The following is a 26,368-nucleotide window of genomic DNA, read 5'->3' on the forward strand; positions in this document are numbered from 1 at the left end:
CCAATGCAACTCTGCGCATCGAGACTCGATACTCGAATTAACTTCTAACCACCCACACCATCACCGCCACATGCATGTGCATGCATGTGCATGCACGTGTATGTGTGTTTTTTGTCAGCACTCATGCATATGCATGTCGGGGTTGATGTGTGGGTGCCTTTCCCCTCCAAAACGGAAGATTTTGCGGGCCAACGGTTGTAGCTTGCTATACGACCGGCCTCTTGGATTCTAACAGCCAACGCGTACACATCTGCCGCCAGCGATCTCTGCCGTTTTTCTGCGTTTATTCAGGTAATATTGTAACTATTGCTAGTTTTACATTTACCCAATAAATCACATATATACCATACGGATTATGGACGTAAAAGACATTTATATTTTGGCTGGTCAGAGAAAACCTGAACATTCGCCATGGTGTGTTGCACATTCTTCGTGCATGTGCAGATATCGACGCTTTTATTGTGCTCACCTACACCAGGGCTTGATTGGTTTGCAGCGGATCAGTTGCCCAAGACATTTGATCAAGTAAAATTGCGTTCGAAGGCTGGTTCTGTATCAGTTTGGTTTACGAGTTGTTACTTGATTGGTACAGCACTATTTTGCAATAATCTGCCGTGGATGTAAGGTAGGAAATGAAACTTACAACAAACTATCGACAAAATTCAATATACAGCGTGTTATTTGAAATATGTGAATTGGTGGTGGAAATTCCTTTTCATACCATCACTGGTTTACTAGAACATAATGACTTACAAGCTTTTGGCCTGCGAAATTCTTCATTTAAGTGTCAGCACAAGTCCCATAAAATCCCCAAGAAGAAGAAAAGCAAGTACCAAAGACTCAACCATTAAACTAAAATTAAGTAATTTCCGACATAATGCGGAGTTTCGGCGACAGCGATCAACCACGCCTAGAAAGTGTCAAATTGGTGGAACACATACTGCAACACCAATTACGTGGTATGTTTAATGAAGCCTCTTTAGTTGCAGTGCGACGCAAAAATAGTCCTTGTCCAACACAGGCTGATTTGGAATTTCTTATGCGTACTCACCCAGTAAAAAATTAGCGCGTATGCATAAGCATTTGAAAGATATGAGGATATTAAAACGTGTCTTAAGTATTCCGTACTGGACGTCCGCAAGATTTTATGGATGAGACAGATCAGCAAGAGTCTGAAGGTGAATTTTAGTTCTATAATTTCCTTGAAATTTTTCCTTCTACTTTCTTTTTATTAATTAATTTTTCTTTTCTTTTCAGAACATAAAGGCTGTCACTCTCAACTGCCTTAAGGCACGTATTTCCTCAAAAATACGGTTTCGAAAATTCGTCACTAATGTGCTACCTAGGAAAATTAGTATCATCCCGGCATTCCTTTCGTTTCAACAGCAACCAATTCGTTCGTTAACCAGATTTTCACTTAATAAAGGAAAAGGTAAGTCTGTAAAGGTCGTGCTAAAACGTTTCAAATGCCTGTTGTGATACTCGAGGATGTCTTGCCTATATTAGACGATGTATTTGGTGTACTTAGGTTAATGACTGATACAATTGTTGAAGCACAAGAGCTGGTGCAAGTGCGTCCGGTCTTTAAGAAACAAATATTAAATGTGTGGCGCATTTGATATTTTTATTAGATAGTACAGCAACAACGCATGAACAGAATAAATGGGTATGTTGTTCTGTGCGAGATTTAGTACGCGCGAATGTGCGTAGTGCTTTCAATTGTGATACATTATGACATTTGTGTGTATTTCGCTTGAATGTGATAAAGAGTGGTTACTCAAATGATGAGAATAATTTAACGATTGTATTCCCAAATGCAAAGGTTATTAAGCTACAAGTTGATTGTGGAATGAATGTTAACGCCAAAAATTAGGCCAAATCAACGCCACTACATGTTGCTGTGCAACCATATAACTATTCTAATGATATTATATCGTTGCTATTGGAACACGGTGGGGACCTAGATCAACTAAATGAATCGGATGAACGTCCATTCAATTTGATTGTAAGCAATCCAGCCAATGCAATACCACTAATGAATTTTATGACTCTTAAGTGTCTAGCTGCTACAGTTATAAGTAAACATAAATTTCCTATCACAATCAAATACCAAAATTACTTGAAGATTTTGTTAAACAGCATGACCCTTGAGAATATACGTATATTTTCAAATGCTGTGACTAATGTTATTTTTATTAGATAGTACAGCAACAACGCATGAACAGAATAAATGGGTATGCTGTTCTGTGCGAGATTTAGTACGCGCGAATGTGCGTAGTGCTTTCAATTGTGATACATTATGACATTTGTGTGTATTTCGCTTGAATGTGATAAAGAGTTGTTACTTAAATGATGAGAACAATTTAACGATTGTATTCCCAAATGCAAAGGTTATTAAGCTACTAGTTGATTGTGGAATGAATGTTAACGCCAAAAATTAGGCCAAATCAACGCCACTACATGTTGCTGTGCAACCATATAACTATTCTAATGAAATTATATCGTTGCTATTGGAACACGGTGGGGACCTAGATCAACTAAATGAATCGGATGAACGTCCATTCAATTTGATTGTAAGCAATCCAGCCAATGCAATACCACTAATGAATTTTATGACTCTTAAGTGTCTAGCTGCTACAGTTATAAGTAAATATAAATTTCCTATCACAATCAAATACCAAAATTACTTCAAGATTTTGTTAAACAGCATGACCCTTGAGAATATACGTATATTTTCAAATGCCTGGACTGGGTCGTTTGGATACGAACACATCCAGGACGTGCCAAAAAGATATTCAAAAAAGTCTATTATTTAATACCAGCGTCAAAACATTTGGTCCTATCTCACCAGGAATTGGAAACAGCAACTTAACAATACAGTCCACAACATAATTAGCCCGAAAAATTCATCAGGAAAAGTATTTTGCCCACCAACAAAAAAGTCTATTATTTAATACCAGCGTCAAAACACTGAGTAAAGGACAGCCAGCTAAAGCAATTCAACATCGCAAGCCAACTTGCCACATCATAGCAAATCGCCACAAAGTAAGTGCAATATTTCTTGCCACAATTTTTTTTTTTGGTTATAAAAAATAAATAAAACCCAGTAAAAAATAAATATTCTCAGTGCCACACGCGTAGTGATTTGGTATTAAGTGCGAAAAGTGTAAAAAAAATGAGTGACGAAAAGAAGGAGAAGTCCAAGCGCGTAACATTAACGCTTTTAATTCCTTGTGACTATCTGGCCTGTCCCCCCACCAGCGGTAAGGCTCTCCGGACACAGCACAAGGAAGAGGTACACATAACCTCACTTTCACACAAAATTTCACGCCATTCGATTTAAATTTTCTTTTTGCATCACTTTAATGTCACTAGTTTCTTAATAAATTTTCGCACAAGATTTATTACACGTTTTTACACTTTTCGTCGAGTTCATACCAGCGCGCGCACTTAGTATACCATACAATTTAACTTGGAAGTGGCGAGTGGCCCCCTTTATTTACACAAAACACATTGGTGTTGCTTCCCCCTGCTTCCTGTTTTACGGCACAATAATCTGCAAAGTCAGACAAAGATAAACAAATTAAAAGTAATAATCAATTCTGCGTAATTTTAATAGTTGTTGGTTGGGTGATTCGCTTAGGTTTTCAAGTTTTATATCCCTTGATTAATTCGCTTTCCACTTTAATCCATGAACATGGAATCATATATTAGATTGGCCGATCGAATAATCGAATTCGAGGCCGATTTTAATGACATAAATGCGGCTCTGCACACTGTACACACTCTTGCAATACAGCAAAAAGAGTTGCAAGCTAAGTGGGAAAAAGCCGAGACCGCCCTCGAGGAATTGCTTGACTCTGACACGCTCGATGCTAAGAAAATTGCAGCGGTCAAGATCAAGCATAAAGCGGCATATGCCGTATTCCTGAGATGCATGTCGAACATGGCTGAACTTCAAGCCAAATTGAAGGAGGAAAAAGATAGGGCAGTCAAACCTGAGGGAGAACGTGCGCGCGAACATAATATCCGCCTGCCAGCTTGTGATACTGAGGTGTTCAAGGGCGACTACCTATCTTGGCCTACGTTTCGTGACCTGTTCACGGCCATATACAAAAACAACAGTCGCCTAAGCCCGGTAGAAAAGTTGTTCCATCTCAATCAGAAAACTCAAGGTGAGGCAAAGGACATCGTCAAGAAATGTCCCTTGACAAATGAAGGCTTCGAAACAGCCTGGAAAAACCTATGTGAGAGATACGAGAATAAGCGGATTATCGTAAACTCACAACTACAAATTTTGTTTAATCTAAAAAAGATAGATAGCGAGTGCGGCAGCTCTATCAAAACCTTACAGCGCGACATAAATAATTGCTTGGCATCTTTAAAAACACATCAGATCGATGTTTCAAATTGGGATGCGATTATTACCTATTTATGTTCGACAAAATTACCTGAAAATATGTTGGCTCTATGGGAGCAGAGCATTGACCACAAGACGGACATATCCAAGTGGGAGGATATGGACAAATTCTTGTCAAATCGTTTCCAGACACTTGAAACCGTGTCTGGTTTTACAGGGAATGCCACTTCTAAAGTGCAAAAATCAAACACGTCGCGCCAGTCGACGGAAAACCCTACAAAAAGACTTGTTGCTTTTCAAACCAAAGTAACCAAGCAAACAACAAAATCAATATGTAAAATGTGCAAATCTTCGGAGCACAGATTACGCAACTGTTCACGTTTTTGCGATTTAAATCCGGTAGAAAGGATTAAATTCGTCAAATCCAAAAATGGCTGCCTGAATTGTTTATCCCCAGGACACACAGTGACGAGGTGCACCAGTTCGTACAACTGTGCCAAATGCCACTCTCGTCACCACACGCTCCTGCATGCGGACACACGTCAGCAACCGGCGGTGTGCAACCCGTTCAAAGATGCGGATAATACCCCATCAACTTCGGTACAGGCACGGAAAAGACAGGAATCGGGACAACCACCCTCTTCTACGAACCAGAATGTCAAATCCTGCCATGCCAATTCCAGCACAGGTGTGCTATTAGGAACTGCTCGCGTACACATTCACCATAATGGTACCGACTTCGCCGCGCGGGCATTAATTGATTCTGGGTCTGCATGTTCCTTTATAACTGAAAGACTGAAACGCAGAATCAATTTGCCAGCGAGGAAAATGCATGCCCATGTTTCAGGCATCACAAATGCGGTGACAGCTCAGGTGAAAGAAGCATCCAACATCGAATTACGTTCACCAGTGGATCCATGCTTCAGCCTGACTACACCCGTACTCGTTCTAGCGAAACTCACTGGGAATCTTCCATCCTGCCATATCAACGCAATGACTATGTAGGCATTCCCAGACTTGGTTTTGGCAGACAAGAGGTCCTACATCAACGAAGACGTAGACCTCATACTTGGCGGAGACGTATATCCCCAAATTATAATGAGCGGTATAAAGAAGAATGTGTTAAACACACTCTTAGCCCAAGAGACAGTGTTCGGTAGGTACTAACCGGTCGTATCGAATCACCGAATCCAACGAAGAGCATTATGTCTTTCTACAACGAGGTTGCCTTAGACAACCAACTCAAAGCTTTCTGGGAGGTAGAAAATGTACCCAAAAATAAAATATTAAATGAGGAGGAAAGGTACTGCGAACAATTATTCAAGGAAACAACGAAACGTGATGAAGATGGAAGATACACCGTATCGTTACCATTCAGGCAGGATTACCCTGATAACATTAATTTGGGACCGTCCCTGAAACGCGCATGATCTCAATTCTTCCGGAATGAGGGGCGACTAATAAAAAACCCAGATTTAGGTAAAGAATATGTTCGAGTGTTGTCAGAATATGATACGCTCGGACATATGAGAAAATTAAAAAAGAATATTTCATCCGACGACTCGGATCATTATTTCCTGCCCCACCACGCCGTTATTAAAGAGGAAAGTACCACTACAAAGGTACGCGTAGTATTCAATGCCTCGAGCCCTACGGCAAACGGGAAGAGCCTAAATGATATTCTACTCCCAGGCCCAGTTTTACAAGCCGATTTACCCATACTTATCTTACGATAGAGACTATACCGCTTCGTATTCAATAGCGACATAGAAAAGATGTATCGACAAATTTGGGTGAACGAAAATCACACCAAATTTCAAAGAATTGTCCATCGAACATCCTCCAACGAACCCATCAGTCTTTACGAACTAAAGACTGTCACCTTTGGTGTAAACTGCGCCCCCTACCTCGCGATACGGTCACTTCTACAATTGGCTGATGATGTAGAAAATACCCACCCAATAGCATCGGGTATATTACGCGAAAGTATGTATGTCGACGACGTTTTGTCTGGAGGACATACAATAGCGTCAACCATCAGAGCAAGAAACGAGATTCGCGAAGCATTACACTCAGCTGGCTTTTCACTGCGCAAGTGGACATCAAATTGTGAGGAAATCCTTCAGGACATCCCCAAAACGGATTTGCTCAGCAAGGACTTTCTAGCGTTTGAAGAGGCTAGCTCCTTGAAGGCACTCGGAATACGATGGAACGCGCACTCAGACATGTTTTACTTTACAGCAGGAGTTTTAGGAACTGGCGAGAACACCACCAAACGCGCAATCCTCTCCGCTATAGCCAAACTTTTCGACCCTTTAGGCTGGCTTGCACCAATGGTCATAGTGGCAAAAATCCTAATGCAGCATATCTGGTTAGAGGGCACCGGGTGGGACGAACCTGTCTCCCCAACTACCTTAGAACGGTGGGAAAATTTCACCCAACACTATAACGAAATAGATAACATTAGGATACCGCGATGGGTAAATTTTACGCCCGAGGACGACATCGAAATTCATGGTTTTTGCGATGCATCGGAAAAGGCATATGCAGCAGCAATCTACATGCGCGTAAAAGGGGACGATAAAATTTTCACAAATCTCTTGCTAGCCAAAACCCGAGTAGCTCCAGTGAAGACTATCTCGCTACCACGTTTAGAACTCTGCAGCGCCGTGCTGCTCGCAGAAATGATGGAATCAATATTCCGAAACATTCATTTGGGACCAGCAAAAGTTCACCTCTGGACGGATTCAACCATCGTACTCGCATGGATACGCAAGCCGCCCTGTACTTGGTCAACCTTCGTCGCACATCGAATCACCAAAATCCTCGACATGGTCGGTAACAAGGACTGGCTTCACGTGGACTCGGAATCTAACCCAGCGGATTTAGGAAGCAGAGGACTACTAGCGTCAGATGTGGTCAACTATTCGTTGTGGTGGCAGGGGCCTTCTTGGCTAAAAGAAGACAATTCTCACTGGCCAGCACAAGACGCCGATTACAACACGTCCGTTGAGGAAAAGAGGGCACAATCGTATGCCACGACAAGGGCAGATCATACAGATATTCTTGAAAGATTTTCCGATTTGCCACGAGCTTTGAAAGTCTTATCTTATGTTAGGAGATTCTATAAAAGAACGCATCCTAAAACCAAAGCAGTGTTCCAAGAAAAGTCGTGCATAATCTCAGCCGATGAGATTAAGGCAACGACTCAAGCATTAATACGAGTCTGCCAGAAACAATTTTACGGTACCGAATATTTAAAATTAAAGAATAGGGAACCTATTGATCGGAAGAGTGAAATCCTATCACTCAACCCATACATCGACAAAGATGACATTATCAGAACAGGAGGGCGTCTAGGGGCTTCAAAGGACATGTCATACAACGAGCGGCACCCGATCATATTGCCTTACAAGTGTAAGCTGTCTCGCCTTACAGTTATGATGGCTCATCATGACTCCCTTCATGGCGAGAACCAGCTCATGCTCCGTCTTATCCGAACCCAATACTGGATACCGAACGTCAAGACCATGATCAGAGCCATCATACACAATTGCAAAACCTGCATTATTCATCGAAAGCAGGCACAGTCCCAACTTATGGGTATCCTTCCCTGCGAACGGACTACTTTTACCCGCGCGTTCACCAATACCGGGGTAGACTTCGCGGGGCCTTTCGACATCAAAAGCTACCGCGGTAGGGGATGTCGACTGTCCAAAGGCTACGTATGCCTATTTGTCTGCTTCTCCACTAAGGCCATCTACCTAGAAGCCGCTAGTGACCTAACCACCCCATGCTTCCTCGCAGCCTTTTCGCGTTTTATCGCGAGAAGAGGATGTCCAAAAAACATCTACTCCGACAATGGTACGAACTTTGTCGGAGCTTCCAGATCTCTACGATCGGAATTCAAAGCCTTCCTGGCAGAAAGCCGAGACAAAACAATCTCCAAGTATAGCCATCAAGCATTAACTTGGCATTTTATTCCCGCTGGCGCTCCACATATGGGCGGCTTGTGGGAGGCGGGAGTGAAGAGCTTCAAAAGCCACTTCAAAAGGATCGCGTCTTCCCATAAGTACACCATAGAGGAGTTCCAAACCCTTCTGTGCAGGATTGAGGCGTGCCTCAACTCGCGCCCTCTCAGTCCAGGGTCGAATGACCCAACGGATCTGGAGCCACTAACTCCAGGACATTTCCTCACGGTCAGCCATCTACTGGCTCCGCCAGAGCCGGATGCGAGTGAGAGCCCTGCCTCGATGATCAATCGGTGGCAGAAACTCAAAGCCCTCCATTACACTTTCTGCAAGCGATGGAAAACCGAATATCTCACCGAGATCCAGAAACGATACAAGTGGAAACATCAACAACCTAATCTAAAACCCGGAGACCTAGTTGTTATCATACGGAGCGAGACGCACGAAGACGCGGGAGAGCGTACAAAAAGCTCGGAAACAAAAAAAAAAACATTTTTTTTCGATCTAAGTTTTTTTTAACAAGACTAACCGGGGGCCCCCTGAACAGAAAACCCCATAATTCACTCGCTCACCCAGAGCGAGGACACCAGAAAATCCCCGAATTCACTCGCCCGCCCCGAGCGAGGACACCAGAGACCATCCCATTCACTCGTTATCCCATAACGAGGACATCATAACAACCTACCGCAGAAGGGTGAACCGATCTGCCACAGAACCTAAAGGCTTTCGGCCCATTATCTTTCTCACTTTCCAAAAATTTAACCCAAAAGTCACTCGCTGCCCAGAGCAAGGACACCAGAACCCTAACGCAGATCCAGGATCTGCCACATAATGCATCTGCACTCGGTCAAAGGCACTCGGCCAACTGAATTTAAAAAAGAAAAAAAATCATCACATCACCCAAAATCTTTTCTACTCATAAATTTTGAGTTTTCCAATGAAAAAAAAAAGAGAAAACATTTTTTGCAAGTAGGAAAAAGTTCCCTAACCTTGAGCAGTATCCAGTACCCCTTACCACTGGTGGGGGGAAGTACCAGACTTACAAAAGGTCGTTGAAAGCGGGAGTGCATCCCACCGGGTGGATACTTCCCTTACCTCGAACAGTATCTGATACCCCTTACCACTGGTGGGGGGAAGTGCCAGACTTGAACGAGGTTTTAACAAAAAAATCGACTAATGTTATTTTTACAACTTTGCGCAGTATCTGCTACCCCTTACCACTGGTGGGGGGAAGTAGTGGACTGACGCAAAGCTTATATAGTATCTCTATCTCAGACGACGCCAAAAACTAGTCACCACTTTGTCTAACAAATAACTTTGCATCGAGTTTTGTAAAGATAGGTTATGAATGCTGGTGACTTTTTTGAATATCTTTTTGGCACGTCCTGGATGTGTTCGTATCCAAACGACCCAGTCCAGGCATTTGAAAATATACGTATATTCTCAAGGGTCATGCTGTTTAACAAAATCTTGAAGTAATTTTGGTATTTGATTGTGATAGGAAATTTATATTTACTTATAACTGTAGCAGCTAGACACTTAAGAGTCATAAAATTCATTAGTGGTATTGCATTGGCTGGATTGCTTACAATCAAATTGAATGGACGTTCATCCGATTCATTTAGTTGATCTAGGTCCCCACCGTGTTCCAATAGCAACGATATAATATCATTAGAATAGTTATATGGTTGCACAGCAACATGTAGTGGCGTTGATTTGGCCTAATTTTTAGCGTTAACATTCATTCCACAATCAACTAGTAGCTTAATAACCTTTGCATTTGGGAATACAATCGTTAAATTGTTCTCATCATTTGAGTAACCACTCTTTATCACATTCAAACGAAATACACACAAATGTCATAATGTATCACAATTGAAAGCACTACGCACATTCGCGCGTACTAAATCTCGCACAGAACAACATACCCATTTATTCTGTTCATGCGTTGTTGCTGTACTATCTAATAAAAATATCAAATGCGCCACACATTTAATATTTGTTTCTTAAAGACCGGACGCACTTGCACCAGCTCTTATGCTTCAACAATTGTATCAGTCATTAACCTAAATACACCAAATACATCTTCTAATATAGGCAAGACATCCTCGAGTATCACAACAGGCATTTGAAACGTTTTAGCACGACCTTTACAGACTTACCTTTTCCTTTATTAAGTGAAAATCTGGTTAACGAACGAATTGGTTGCTGTTGAAACGAAAGGAATGCCGGGATGATACTAATTTTCCTAGGTAGCACATTAGTGACGAATTTTCCAAACCGTATTTTTGAGGAAATACGTGCCTTAAGGCAGTTGAGAGTGACAGCCTTTATGTTCTGAAAAGAAAAGAAAAATTAATTAATAAAAAGAAAGTAGAAGGAAAAATTTCAAGGAAATTATAGAACTAAAATTCACCTTCAGACTCTTGCTGATCTGTCTCATCCATAAAATCTTGGGGACGTCCAGTACGGAATACTTAAGACACGTTTTAATATCCTCATATCTTTCAAATGCTTATGCATACGCGCTAATTTTTTACTGGGTGAGTACGCATAAGAAATTCCAAATCAGCCTGTGTTGGACAAGGACTATTTTTGCGTCGCACTGCAACTAAAGAGGCTTCATTAAACATACCACGTAATTGGTGTTGCAGTATGTGTTCCACCAATTTGACACTTTCTAGGCGTGGTTGATCGCTGTCGCCGAAACTCCGCATTATGTCGGAAATTACTTAATTTTAGTTTAATGGTTGAGTCTTTGGTACTTGCTTTTCTTCTTCTTGGGGATTTTATGGGACTTGTGCTGACACTTAAATGAAGAATTTCGCAGGCCAAAAGCTTGTAAGTCATTATGTTCTAGTAAACCAGTGATGGTATGAAAAGGCATTTCCACCACCAATTCACATATTTCAAATAACACGCTGTATATTGAATTTTGTCGATAGTTTGTTGTAAGTTTCATTTCCTACCTTACATCCACGGCAGATTATTGCAAAATAGTGCTGTACCAATCAAGTAACAACTCGTAAACCAAACTGATACAGAACCAGCCTTCGAACGCAATTTTACTTGATCAAATGTCTTGGGCAACTGATCCGCTGCAAACCAATCAAGCCCTGGTGTAGGTGAGCACAATAAAAGCGTCGATATCTGCACATGCACGAAGAATGTGCAACACACCATGGCGAATGTTCAGGTTTTCTCTGACCAGCCAAAATATAAATGTCTTTTACGTCCATAATCCAATACCGCTGATGTATGTACGATCGGACACATAAAAAAAAAAAAAATTGTTCGAATCAAGAAATAGGAGAATGTTAAAGGCATTAAAGCGCTAGGATGCAAGTCCCCAGTTTTCAATATGGCAAAACAATGATATGTCTTCTTGACATGATTAACTATGCTGTGAGGTAGCATAAAAGAGATAGGATATCCAATATCATCAACCTGCAAAGAAAAAATTAATTAATAAGTGCACAAATGGACATCGCAAAGGTGTGACAACTGCCGGCGCGGCCGACGCCGCAGTTGGAGCACCCCTTTACGATGCCGGTAACCTAGAAAACTAAAGAAAAAAGGGAAAACGATACATCAAACCCATCTGCTCCATCTCCTGGATCCCCATCACCAATCACCTGAAAATAAACAAAAAATGAATTAAAACTCTGAAATAACATAAGAAATATTTATTTAAGCAAAATTATTGAAAAATATTTTACCACTTACCTTTTTGTCCGGCAACGCGTAAATTTCATATGAATTGAAGCAAAAAACGGTAAAATAAATCTTTCGATTCATTTTTTTTTTGCTTCATTCTCTATACTGGAATGTTCAAACCAGTATGTATGTATGTATGATACATACAAGAAAACGAGAAACGACAGAGTTGCCATGTTACCCAACTCGACCACCCAATGGTGCGTTTCTTGTTTGCGTCTGTATAAGATTAGAGAAGACAACACAAGGTTACATCACAAGAGCAACCCCCCCCCCCCCCCCCCCCACGTAACTAATCAGGCCGAAATAATATGAAGGATAATACAAATCCATTTATTATTTTTTTTTTTTCTTCTTTCCAACAAATTTTAAATTAAAAATTACTTCACAGCCGTAACTGAGTGGCACAGAAACCCACTTCAGTGGCGAAGACGGCGATGAACGGAGAGCGCTGCGGACGACGCATACCGCTTGGGGCAACTCCAACACCTATACGGGTAAAATTGCATATGCCCATTTAGATGGGCAATCAAGCCGCCAAACGACCGAAGATGCCGTTGGCACACACGACATCGATACCCCCCCTGAGGCGTTGGACCCTGTGCTGGCTGCTGCTCCCACAACACGTTCTCCTGCGCCTGATGGAACTTGGCATACCAGGCGGTGGTGCTCCCGCGTAGTTTTACCACCAGAGGCGTCTGCAGGGCCCGGAGCACACAGGGCCTAACTTGCCGCAACACCTCCTCCACCGCCTGCTGCACCAACTCGTCCGGCGCGTGACATCCGCCACCACCTGGATTGGCTCCTCTCCCCCAGTCTCCAAACACAAGAGAAGCATTTGCATCGGTTCCATCTAAAAAAAAAAAAAAAACCCATTAGAAAAAACTATTAAAAATCAGTGAGGAACCCGTCATACTTACATTTAAACAGCTTGAAAATCCAAATAACAATGTGGTGAGGGTAATTTATCCACCACAATCCTGCATTCATGTATCCTGGAAAATTCCTGTTACGGGAAAACAACTGGATGGCAACCCGCAATAACCACGGCAGCTTCATTAGTGCTGTCAGACTAAGGGCGGATACCGAACATTAAATGGACAAAATAAGTACCGAAAACCACACAAAACATCACAATCGGGACTGACGCGTCTTTTGTATTTTTGCCAATACGGGCATCTACTGCAGTACCAAGCAGTCATCCATAACAAATGAATTCAAAAAAAAGAGGAAAACAAAACAAAAACAAACCTCTCCTTGCACAAAAAAATTTAACATTTTTTTTTTACAAAGACATTTTTTTTGTTGTCGTTTTTTTTACCCTTTCCATTTTTTTTTGGGTACTCTTTTCTGGCTGGGGGGCAGGACTTGTTGTTTTTCAACAACAAATATCACAAAAGGTCATTATAAGAGCTCGGTGCAAAAACCATCCGAGTCCCGAAAGTAAAATATCCCGACACGACAAAGTCCCGAAATTGGGAAAAGTCAACCTTTTCTACCGGCCTAGTGTGCTACTACCCCAGTGACCTAGTTTTTGTTTCAAGGGCAAGCAAATTCATATATGTATACATATATTCGCACGCCACAAACTCACCATACTAGCTGTCAACTAACCAAGAAATACACGACAGGGTTGCATGCAATCTCAGAATGGTACGTGCAGATAGACCGCGTCGTGGGGAACGCATCGCCAATCTGCATGCAAGCACCAGCAGTTGCTACACCTTCGAGTTTAATTGCGATTTTCGCTATTCGCCATGAGCTGTCGCACAAAACTAAATCCCTACCTTCGTCAGCCTCTCCGCTTCGTTTCAACTCGAGTTTATTCATCTATTCTAACGTACGGTTGTTGATAAAACAACATGCGTAGCACGAACTACCTTGCAAAAACGCTCTCGTCCTTCCACGTCATCTGACTAGTCATTTTACGGTTATAAGTTATATTCGTAGTCATATTTGCACGGGCGTGGGTAAGTCTTGTGACCAAATGCTTGTGGGGTAATAATATAATACACCACTGCCGAAATACATGCGCTGCACCGAAAACGTGCATCACCCAACCAACCTCACGGCCACTCGCCCTGACACATCCTTAGAATGTCACAGTCGTCCTGAGAGCGACACGACACGCTAGACGCTGGAACGGAGACCTCGGCCTCTTCGTCCAGCCCAGAACAAACCCTAAAACTCTCGAGTCTGGAACGGAGACCTCTGCCTCTTCGTCCAACCAACAAAAAACCGCAAATCTGGAATGGAGACCTCGGGCTCTCCATCCAGAACGAAAAAAAACCAAAGAATCTTCGTCCAGCCTTACTGGCCATCGACTCTACACATATTACGGTCGGAATTTCTATATTTATGTATAATTCAATGGCAAGAAATATTCACTTCTAACTGTTCATAACCGCTAACTTTCTCATCTTAGCTCAGGTGGCATGCTAAGCAAGCCGGACAGGGGTCCCGGCCACTCTGCGTCGCAGACGAACTCGTCATTTAGATTAAGTTTAGTGTGTAAGCCTTCTATTAATTTCTCTCGTTTCAGCGGAGGTCATTGGCGGAAAACGATGTTGCGTATCGCAAGGGGGGCCGGCATGTTTAGGCAGGATGCCTAACTTTTTCCGCATCGGTCTGCGATCCCCCCAATGCAACTGTGCGCATCGAGACTCGATACTCGAATTAACTTCTAACCACCCACACCATCACCGCCACATGCATGTGCATGCATGTGCATGCACGTGTATGTGTGTTTTTGGTCAGCACTCATGCATATGCATGTCGGGGTTGATGTGTGGGTGCCCTTCCTCTCCAAAACGGAAGATTTTGCGGGCCAACGGTTGTAGCTTGCTATACGACCGGCCTCTTGGATTCTAACAGCCAACGCGTACACATCTGCCGCCAGCGATCTCTGCCGTAATAAATCACATATATTATAACGAGAAATCTCGTCTATTTTGCTTATTTTCATTTCCAACCCGCTGAGGTCGACCCGGTGCGCCCACCTCTCCAGGATTAGACGCACACCGGCCTAACAGATATACAACGAGAAACAACGTTTGACAACCTTTAAACAGTTTTAATAACTATCTCAAAAATTATCGCTCTGATGCAAACAACTGATGAGTTATCTACTTAAATATGATGAACAAAACGACTTACGTATTTTAAACATGCTAACCTTTAGCCCGGTAAGCAAATTAAAAAAAAAACGCAATATGTAGGCTACACGAGAACGGAGACGTCGAGTAACCAAAACAAATGCGTTAAACAAATTCGTACACGTTATTTATCAATTTAACTCTAGAATTAAAGGATATACAACGAGAAACAACGTTTGACAACTTTTAAACAGTTTTAATAACTATCTCAAAAATTATCGCTCTGATGCAAACAACTGATGAGTTATCTACTTAAATTTGATGAACAAAACGACTTACGTATTTTAAACATGCTAACCTTTAGACCGGTAAGCAAATTAAAAAAAAAGCGCAATATGTAGGCTACACGAGAACGGAGACGTCGAGTAACCAAAACAAATGCGTTAGACAAATTCGTACACGTTATTTATCAATTTAACTCTAGAATTAAAGGATATACAACGAGAAACAACGTTTGACAACCTTTAAACAGTTTTAATAACTATCTCAAAAATTATCGCTCTGATGCAAACAACTGATGAGTTATCTACTTAAATTTGTTGAACAAAACGACTTACGTATTTTAAGCATGCTAACCTTTAGCCCGGTAAGCAAATTAAAAAAAAAACGTAATATGTAGGCTACACGAGAACGGAGATGACGAGTAACCAAAACAAATGCGTTAAACAAATTCGTACACGTTATTTATCAATTTAACTCTAGAATTAAAGGATATACAACGAGAAACAACGTTTGACAACCTTTAAACAGTTTTAATAACTATCTCAACAATTGTCGCTCTGATGCAAACAACTGATGAGTTATCTACTTAAATTTGATGAACAAAACGACTTACGTATTTTAAACATGCTAACCTTTAGCCCGGTAAGCAAATTAAAAAAAAAACGCAATATGTAGGCTACACGAGAACGGAGACGTCGAGTAACCAAAACAAATGCGTTAAACAAATTCGTACAAGTTATTTATAAATTTAACTCTAGAATTAAAGGATATACAACGAGAAACAACGTTTGACAACCTTTAAACAGTTTTAATAACTATCTCAAAAATTATCGCTCTGATGCAAACAACTGAAGAGTTATCTACTTAAATTTGATGAACAAAACGACTTACGTATTTTAAACATGCTAACCTTTAGCCCGGTAAGCAAATTTAAAAAAAAAACGCAATATGTAGGCTACACGAGAACGGAGACGTCGAGTAACCAAAACAAATGCGTTAAACAAATTCGTACACGTTATTTATCAATTTAACTCTAGAATTAAAGGATATACAACGAGAAACAACGTTTGACAACCTTTAAATAGTTTTAATAACTATCTCAAAAATTGTCGCTCTGATGCAAACAACTGATGAGTTATCTACTTAAATTTGATGAACAAAACGACTTACGTATTTTAAACATGCTAACTTTAGCCCGGTAAGCAAATTAAAAAAAAAACGCAATATGTAGGTTACACGAGAACGGAGACGTCGAGTAACCAAAACAAATGCGTTAAACAAATTCGTACACGTTATTTATCAATTTAACTCTAGAATTAAAGGATATACAACGAGAAACAACGTTTGACAACCTTTAAACAGTTTTAATAACTATCTCAAAAATTATCGCTCTGTTGCAAACAACTGATGAGTTATCTACTTAAATTTGTTGAACAAAACGACTTACGTATTTTAAGCATGCTAACCTTTAGCCCGGTAAGCAAATTTAAAAAAAAACGCAATATGTAGGCTACACGAGAACGGAGACGTCGAGTAACCAAAACAAATGCGTTAAACAAATTCGTACACGTTATTTATCAATTTAACTCTAGAATTAAAGGATATACAACGAGAAACAACGTTTGACAACCTTTAAACAGTTTTAATAACTATCTCAAAAATTATCGCTCTGATGCAAACAACTGATGAGTTATCTACTTAAATTTGATGAACAAAACGACTTACGTATTTTAAACATGCTAACCTTTAGCCCGGTAAGCAAATTAAAAAAAAAACGCAATATGTAGGCTACACGAGAACGGAGACGTCGAGTAACCAAAACAAATGCGTTAAACAAATTCTTACACGTTATTTATCAATTTAACTCTAGAATTAAAGGATATACAACGAGAAACAACGTTTGACAACCTTTAAACAGTTTTAATAACTATCTCAAAAATGATCGCTCTGATGCAAACAACTGATGAGTTATCTACTTAAATTTGATGAACAAAACGACTTACGTATTTTAAACATGCTAACCTTTAGCCCGGTAAGCAAATTAAAAAAAAAACGCAATATGTAGGCTACACGAGAACGGAGACGTCGAGTAACCAAAACAAATGCGTTAAACAAATTCGTACACGTTATTTATCAATCTAACTCTAGAATTAAAGGATATACAACGAGAAACAACGTTTGACAACCTTTAAACAGTTTTAATAACTATCTCAAAAATTATCGCTCTGATGCAAACAACTGATGAGTTATCTACTTAAATTTGTTGAACAAAACGACTTGCGTATTTTAAGCATGCTAACCTTTAGCCCGGTAAGCAAATTAAAAAAAAAACGCAATATGTAGGCTACACGAGAACGGAGACGTCGAGTAACCAAAACAAATGCGTTAAACAAATTCGTACCCGTTATTTATCAATTTAACTCTAGAATTAAAGGATATACAACGAGAAACAACGTTTGACAACCTTTAAACAGTTTTAATAACTATCTCAACAATTGTCGCTCTGATGCAAACAACTGATGAGTTATCTACTTAAATTTGATGAACAAAACGACTTACGTATTTTAAACATGCTAACCTTTAGCCCGGTAAGCAAATTAAAAAAAACGCAATATGTAGGCTACAATAGAACGGAGACGTTGAGTAACCAAAACAAATGCGTTAAACAAATTCGTACACGTTATTTATCAATTTAACTCTAGAATTAAAGGATATACAACGAGAAACAACGTTTGACAACCTTTAAATAGTTTTAATAACTATCTCAAAAATTGTCGCTCTGATGCAAACAACTGATGAGTTATCTACTTAAATTTGATGAACAAAACGACTTACGTATTTTAAACATGCTAACCTTTAGCCCGGTAAGCAAATTAAAAAAAAAACGCAATATGTAGGCTACACGAGAACGGAGACGTCGAGTAACCAAAACAAATGCGTTAAACAAATTCGTACACGTTATTTATCAATTTAACTCTAGAATTAAAGGATATACAACGAGAAACAACGTTTGACAACCTTTAAACAGTTTTAATAACTATCTCAAAAATTATCGCTCTGATGCAAACAACTGATGAGTTATCTACTTAAATTTGTTGAACAAAACGACTTACGTATTTTAAGCATGCTAACCTTTAGCCCGGTAAGCAAATTTAAAAAAAAACGCAATATGTAGGCTACACGAGAACGGAGACGTCGAGTAACCAAAACAAATGCGTTAAACAAATTCGTACACGCTATTTATCAATTTAACTCTAGAATTAAAGGATATACAACGAGAAACAACGTTTGACAACCTTTAAACAGTTTTAATAACTATCTCAAAAATTATCGCTCTGATGAAAACAACTGATGAGTTATCTACTTAAATTTGATGAACAAAACGACTTACGTATTTTAAACATGCTAACCTTTAGCCCGGTAAGCAAATTAAAAAAAAAACGCAATATGTAGGCTACACGAGAACAGAGACGTCGAGTAACCAAAACAAATGCGTTAAACAAATTCGTACACGTTATTTATCAATTTAACTCTAGAATTAAAGGATATACAACGAGAAACAACGTTTGACAACCTTTAAACAGTTTTAATAACTATCTCAACAATTGTCGCTCTGATGCAAACAACTGATGAGTTATCTACTTAAATTTGATGAACAAAACGACTTACGTATTTTAAACATGCTAACCTTTAGCCCGGTAAGCAAATTAAAAAAAAAACGCAATATGTAGGCTACACGAGAACGGAGACGTCGAGTAACCAAAACAAATGCGTTAAACACATTCGTACACGTTATTTATCAATTTAACTCTAGAATTAAAGGATATACAACGAGAAACAACGTTTGACAACCTTTAAACAGTTTTAATAACTATCTCAAAAATTATCGCTCTGATGCAAACAACTGATGAGTTATCTACTTAAATTTGATGAACAAAACGACTTACGTATTTTAAACATGCTAACCTTTAGCCCGGTAAGCAAATTAAAAAAAAAAACGCAATATGTAGGCTACACGAGAACGGAGACGTCGAGTAACCAAAACAAATGCGTTAAACAAATTCGTACACGTTATTTATCAATTTAACTCTAGAATTAAAGGATATACAACGAGAAACAACGTTTGACAACCTTTAAACAGTTTAAATAACTATCTCAAAAATGATCGCTCTGATGCAAACAACTGATGAGTTATCTACTTAAATTTGATGAACAAAACGACTTACGTATTTTAAACATGCTAACCTTTAGCCCGGTAAGCAAATTAAAAAAAAAACGCAATATGTAGGCTACACGAGAACGGAGACGTCGAGTAACCAAAACAAATGCGTTAAACAAATTCGTACACGTTATGTATCAATTTAACTCTAGAATTAAAGGATATACAACGAGAAACAACGTTTGACAACCTTTAAACAGTTTTAATAACTATCTCAAAAATTATCGCTCTGATGCAAACAACTGATGAGTTATCTACTTAAATTTGATGAACAAAACGACTTACGTATTTTAAACATGCTAACCTTTAGCCCGGAAAGCAAATTAAAAAAAAAACGCAATATGTAGGCTACACGAGAACGGAGACGTCGAGTAACCAAAACAAATGCGTTAAACAAATTCGTACACGTTATTTATCAATTTTACTCTAGAATTAAAGGATATACAACGAGAAACAACGTTTGACAACCTTTAAACAGTTTTAATAACTATCTCAAAAATTATCGCTCTGATGCAAACAACTGATGAGTTATCTACTTAAATTTGTTGAACAAAACGACTTACGTATTTTAAACATGCTAACCTTTAGCCCGGTAAGCAAATTAAAAAAAAAACGCAATATGTAGGCTACACGAGAACAGAGACGTCGAGTAACCAAAACAAATGCGTTAAACAAATTCGTACACGTTATTTATCAATTTAACTCTAGAATTAAAGGATATACAACGAGAAACAACGTTTGACAACCTTTAAACAGTTTTAATAACTATCTCAAAAATTATCGCTCTGATACAAACAACTGATGAGTTATCTACTTAAATATGATGAACAAAACGACTTACGTATTTTAAACATGCTAACCTTTAGCCCGGTAAGCAAATTAAAAAAAAAACGCAATATGTAGGCTACACGAGAACGGAGACGTCGAGTAACCAAAACAAATGCGTTAAACAAATTCGTACACGTTATTTATCAATTTAACTCTAGAATTAAAGGATATACAACGAGAAACAACGTTTGACAACCTTTAAACAGTTTTAATAACTATCTCAAAAATTATCGCTCTGATGCAAACAACTGATGAGTTATCTACTTAAATTTGTTGAACAAAACGACTTACGTATTTTAAGCATGCTAACCTTTAGCCCGGTAAGCAAATTAAAAAAAAAACGCAATATGTAGGCTACACGAGAACGGAGACGTCGAGTAACCAAAACAAATGCGTTAAACAAATTCGTACACGTTATTTATCAATTTAACTCTAGAATTAAAGGATATACAACGAGAAACAACGTTTGACAACCTTTAAACAGTTTTAATAACTATCTCAACAATTGTCGCTCTGATGCAAACAACTGATGAGTTATCTACTTAAATTTGATGAACAAAACGACTTACGTATTTTAAACATGCTAACCTTTAGCCCGGTAAGCAAATTAAAAAAAAACGCAATATGTAGGCTACACGAGAACGGAGACGTCGAGTAACCAAAACAAATGCGTTAAACTAATTCGTACACGTTATTTATCAATTTAACTCTAGAATTAAAGGATATACAACGAGAAGCAACGTTTGACAACCTTTAAACAGTTTTAATAACTATCTCAAAAATTATCGCTCTGATGCAAACAACTGATGAGTTATCTACTTAAATTTGATGAACAAAACGACTTACGTATTTTAAACATGCTAACCTTTAGCCCGGTAAGCAAATTAAAAAAAAAACGCAATATGTAGGCTACACGAGAACGGAGACGTCGAGTAACCAAAACAAATGCGTTAAACAAATTCGTACACGTTATTTATCAATTTAACTCTAGAATTAAAGGATATACAACGAGAAACAACGTTTGACAACCTTTAAACAGTTTTAATAACTATCTCAAAACTTATCGCTCTGATGCAAACAACTGATGAGTTTTCTACTTAAATATGATGAACAAAACGACTTACGTATTTTAAACATGCTAACCTTTAGCCCGGTAAGCAAATTAAAAAAAAAAAACGCACTATGTAGGCTACACGAGAACGGAGACGTCGAGTAACCAAAACAAATGCGTTAAACAAATTCGTACACGTTATTTATCAATTTAACTCTAGAATTAAAGGATATACAACGAGAAACAACGTTTGATAACCTTTAAACAGTTTTAATAACTATCTCAAAAATTATCGCTCTGATGCAAACAACTGATGAGTTATCTACTTAAATTTGTTGAACAACTTGAACTTGAACGACTTACGTATTTTAAGCATGCTAACCATTAGCCCGGTAAGCAAATTAAAAAAAAAACGCAATATGTAGGCTACACGAGAACAGAGACGTCGAGTAACCAAAACAAATGCGTTAAACAAATTCGTACACGTTATTTATCAATTTAACTCTAGAATTAAAGGATATACAACGAGAAACAACGTTTGACAACCTTTTAACAATTTTAATAACTATCTCAAAACTTATCGCTCTGATGCAAACAACTGATGAGTTATCAACTTAAATATGATGAACAAAACGACTTACGTATTTTAAACATGCTAACCTTTAGCCCGGTAAGCAAATTTAAAAAAAAACGCAATATGTAGGCTACACGAGAACAGAAACGTCGAGTAACCAAAAGAAATGCGTTAAACAAATTCGTACACGTTATTTATCAATTTAACTCTAGAATTAAAGGATATACAACGAGAAACAACGTTTGACAACCTTTAAACAGTTTTAATAACTATCTCAACAATTGTCGCTCTGATGCAAACAACTGATGAGTTATCTACTTAAATTTGATGAACAAAACGACTTACGTATTTTAAACATGCTAACCTTTAGCCCGGTAAGCAAATTAAAAAAAAAACGCAATATGTAGGCTACACGAGAACGGAGACGTCGAGTAACCAAAACAAATGCGTTAAACAAATTCGTACACGTTATTTATCAATTTAACTCTAGAATTAAAGGATATACAACGAGAAAAAACGTTTGACAACCTTTAAACAGTTTTAATAACTATCTCAAAAATTATCGCTCTGATGCAAACAACTGATGAGTTATCTACTTAAATTTGATGAACAAAACGACTTACGTATTTTAAACATGCTAACCTTTAGCCCGGTAAGCAAATTAAAAAAAAAAACGCAATATGTAGGCTACACGAGAACGGAGACGTCGAGTAACCAAAACAAATGCGTTAAACAAATTCGTACACGTTATTTATCAATTTAACTCTAGAATTAAAGGATATACAACGAGAAACAACGTTTGACAAACTTTAAACAGTTTTAATAACTATCTAAAAATTATCGCTCTGATGCAAACAACTGATGAGTTATCTACTTAAATTTGATGAACAAAACGACTTACGTATTTTAAACATGCTAACCTTTAGCCCGGTAAGCAAATTAAAAAAAAAACGCAATATGTAGGCTACACGAGAACGGAGACGTCGAGTAACCAAAACAAATGCGTTAAACAAATTCGTACACGTTATTTATCAATTTAACTCTAGAATTAAAGGATATACAACGAGAAACAACGTTTGACAACCTTTAAACAGTTTTAATAACTATCTCAAAAATTATCGCTCTGATGCAAACAACTGATGAGTTATCTACTTAAATTTGTTGAACAAAACGACTTACGTATTTTAAACATGCTAACCTTTAGCCCGGTAAGCAAATTAAAAAAAAAACGCAATATGTAGGCTACACGAGAACAGAGACGTCGAGTAACCAAAACAAATGCGTTAAACAAATTCGTACACGTTATTTATCAATTTAGCTCTAGAATTAAAGGATATACAACGAGAAACAACGTTTGACAACCTTTAAACAGTTTTAATAACTATCTCAAAAATTATCGCTCTGATACAAACAACTGATGAGTTATCTACTTAAATATGATGAACAAAACGACTTACGTATTTTAAACATGCTAACCTTTAGCCCGGTAAGCAAATAAAAAAAAAAACGCAATATGTAGGCTACACGAGAACGGAGACGTCGAGTAACCAAAACAAATGCGTTAAACAAATTCGTACACGTTATTTATCAATTTAACTCTAGAATTAAAGGATATACAACGAGAAACAACGTTTGACAACCTTTAAACAGTTTTAATAACTATCTCAAAAATTATCGCTCTGATGCAAACAACTGATGAGTTATCTACTTAAATTTGTTGAACAAAACGACTTACGTATTTTAAGCATGCTAACCTTTAGCCCGGTAAGCCAATTAAAAAAAAAACGCAATATGTAGGCTACACGAGAACGGAGACGTCGAGTAACCAAAACAAATGCGTTAAACAAATTCGTACACCTTATTTATCAATTTAACTCTAGAATTAAAGGATATACAACGAGAAACAACGTTTGACAACCTTTAAACAGTTTTAATAACTATCTCAACAATTGTCGCTCTGATGCAAACAACTGATGAGTTATCTACTTAAATTTGATGAACAAAACGACTTACGTATTTTAAACATGCTAACTTTTAGCCCGGTAAGCAAATTAAAAAAAAACGCAATATGTAGGCTACACGAGAACGGAGACGTCGAGTAACCAAAACAAATGCGTTAAACAAATTCGTACACGTTATTTATCAATTTAACTCTAGAAATAAAGGATATACAACAAGAAACAACGTTTGACAACCTTTAAACAGTTTTAATAACTATCTCAAAAATTATCGCTCTGATGCAAACAACTGATGAGTTATCTACTTAAATTTGATGAATAAAACGACTTACGTATTTTAAACATGCTAACCTTTAGCCCGGTAAGCAAATTTAAAAAAAAAACGCAATATGTAGGCTACACGAGAACGGAGACGTCGAGTAACCAAAACAAATGCGTTAAACAAATTCGTACACGTTATTTATCAATTTAACTCTAGAATTAAAGGATATACAACGAGAAACAACGTTTGACAACCTTTAAATAGTTTTAATAACTATCTCAAAAATTGTCGCTCTGATGCAGACAACTGATGAGTTATCTACTTAAATTTGATGAACAAAACGACTTACGTATTTTAAACATGCTAACCTTTAGCCCGGTAAGCAAATTAAAAAAAAAACGCAATATGTAGGCTACACGAGAACGGAGACGTCGAGTAACAAAAACAAATGCGTTAAACAAATTCGTACACGTTATTTATCAATTTAACTCTAGAATTAAAGGATATACAACGAGAAACAACGTTTGACAACCTTTAAACAGTTTTAATAACTATCTCAAAAATTATCGCTCTGATGCAAACAACTGATGAGTTATCTACTTAAATTTGTTGAACAAAACGACTTACGTATTTTAAGCATGCTAACCTTTAGCCCGGTAAGCAAATTAAAAAAAAAAACGCAATATGTAGGCTACACGAGAACGGAGACGTCGAGTAACCAAAACAAATGCGTTAAACAAATTCGTGCACGTTATTTATCAATTTAACTCTAGAATTAAAGGATATACAACGAGAAACAACGTTTGACAACCTTTAAACAGTTTTAATAACTATCTCAAAACTTATCGCTCTGATGCAAACAACTGATGAGTTATCTACTTAAATATGGTGAACAAAACGACTTACGTATTTTAAACATGCTAACCTTTAGCCCGGTAAGCAAATTAAAAAAAAAAACGCAATATGTAGGCTACACGAGAACGGAGACGTCGAGTAACCAAAACAAATGCGTTAAACAAATTCGTACACGTTATTTATCAATTTAACTCTAGAATTAAAGGATATACAACGAGAAACAACGTTTGACAACCTTTAAACAGTTTTAATAACTATCTCAAAAATTATCGCTCTGATGCAAACAACTGATGAGTTATCTACTTAAATTTGTTGAACAACTTGAACTTGAACGACTTACGTATTTTAAGCATGCTAACCTTTAGCCCGGTAAGCAAATTAAAAAAAAAACGCAATATGTAGGCTACACGAGAACGGAGACGTCGAGTAACCAAAATAAATGCGTTAAACAAATTCGTACATGTTATTTATCAATTTAACTCTAGAATTAAAGGATATACAACGAGAAACAACGTTTGACAACCTTTAAACAGTTTTAATAACTATCTCAAAAATTATCGCTCTGATGCAAACAACTGATGAGTTATCTACTTAAATTTGATGAACAAAACGACTTACGTATTTTAAACATGCTAACCTTTAGCCCGGTAAGCAAATTAAAAAAAAACGCAATATGTAGGCTACACGAGAACAGAGACGTCGAGTAACCAAAACAAATGCGTTAAACAAATTCGTACACGTTATTTATCAATTTAACTCTAGAATTAAAGGATATACAACGAGAAACAACGTTTGACAACCTTTAAACAGTTTTAATAACTATCTCAACAATTGTCGCTCTGATGCAAACAACTGATGAGTTATCTACTTAAATTTGATGAACAAAACGACTTACGTATTTTAAACATGCTAACCTTTAGCCCGGTAAGCAAATTAAAAAAAAAACGCAATATGTAGGCTACACGAGAACGGAGACGTCGAGTAACCAAAACAAATGCGTTAAACAAATTCGCACACGTTATTTATCAATTTAACTCTAGAATTAAAGGATATACAACGAGAAACAACGTTTGACAACCTTTAAACAGTTTTAATAACTATCTCAAAAATTATCGCTCTGATGCAAACAACTGATGAGTTATCTACTTAAATTTGATGAACAAAACGACTTACGTATTTTAAACATGCTAACCTTT

At 38.0% G+C, this 26,368-nt stretch overlaps 1 long non-coding RNA gene across 1 annotated transcript; it reads right to left on the bottom strand.

Annotated features, from left to right (window-relative positions):
• Positions 1-10,499: 10,499 nt before the first annotated feature.
• LOC137235821 (uncharacterized) lies at positions 10,500-12,303 on the bottom strand. Its single transcript, XR_010948060.1, has 3 exons — positions 12,058-12,303; positions 10,748-11,966; positions 10,500-10,668 (listed from the first exon to the last, which is right to left on the bottom strand). It is a non-coding gene; the product is annotated as an uncharacterized lncRNA (long non-coding RNA).
• Between the last annotated feature and the right edge of the window lie 14,065 nt (positions 12,304-26,368).

Source organism: Eurosta solidaginis, unplaced genomic scaffold, assembly GCF_040869045.1.
Source record: "Eurosta solidaginis isolate ZX-2024a unplaced genomic scaffold, ASM4086904v1 ctg00001091.1, whole genome shotgun sequence".
NCBI classification, from domain to species: domain Eukaryota; kingdom Metazoa; phylum Arthropoda; class Insecta; order Diptera; family Tephritidae; genus Eurosta; species Eurosta solidaginis.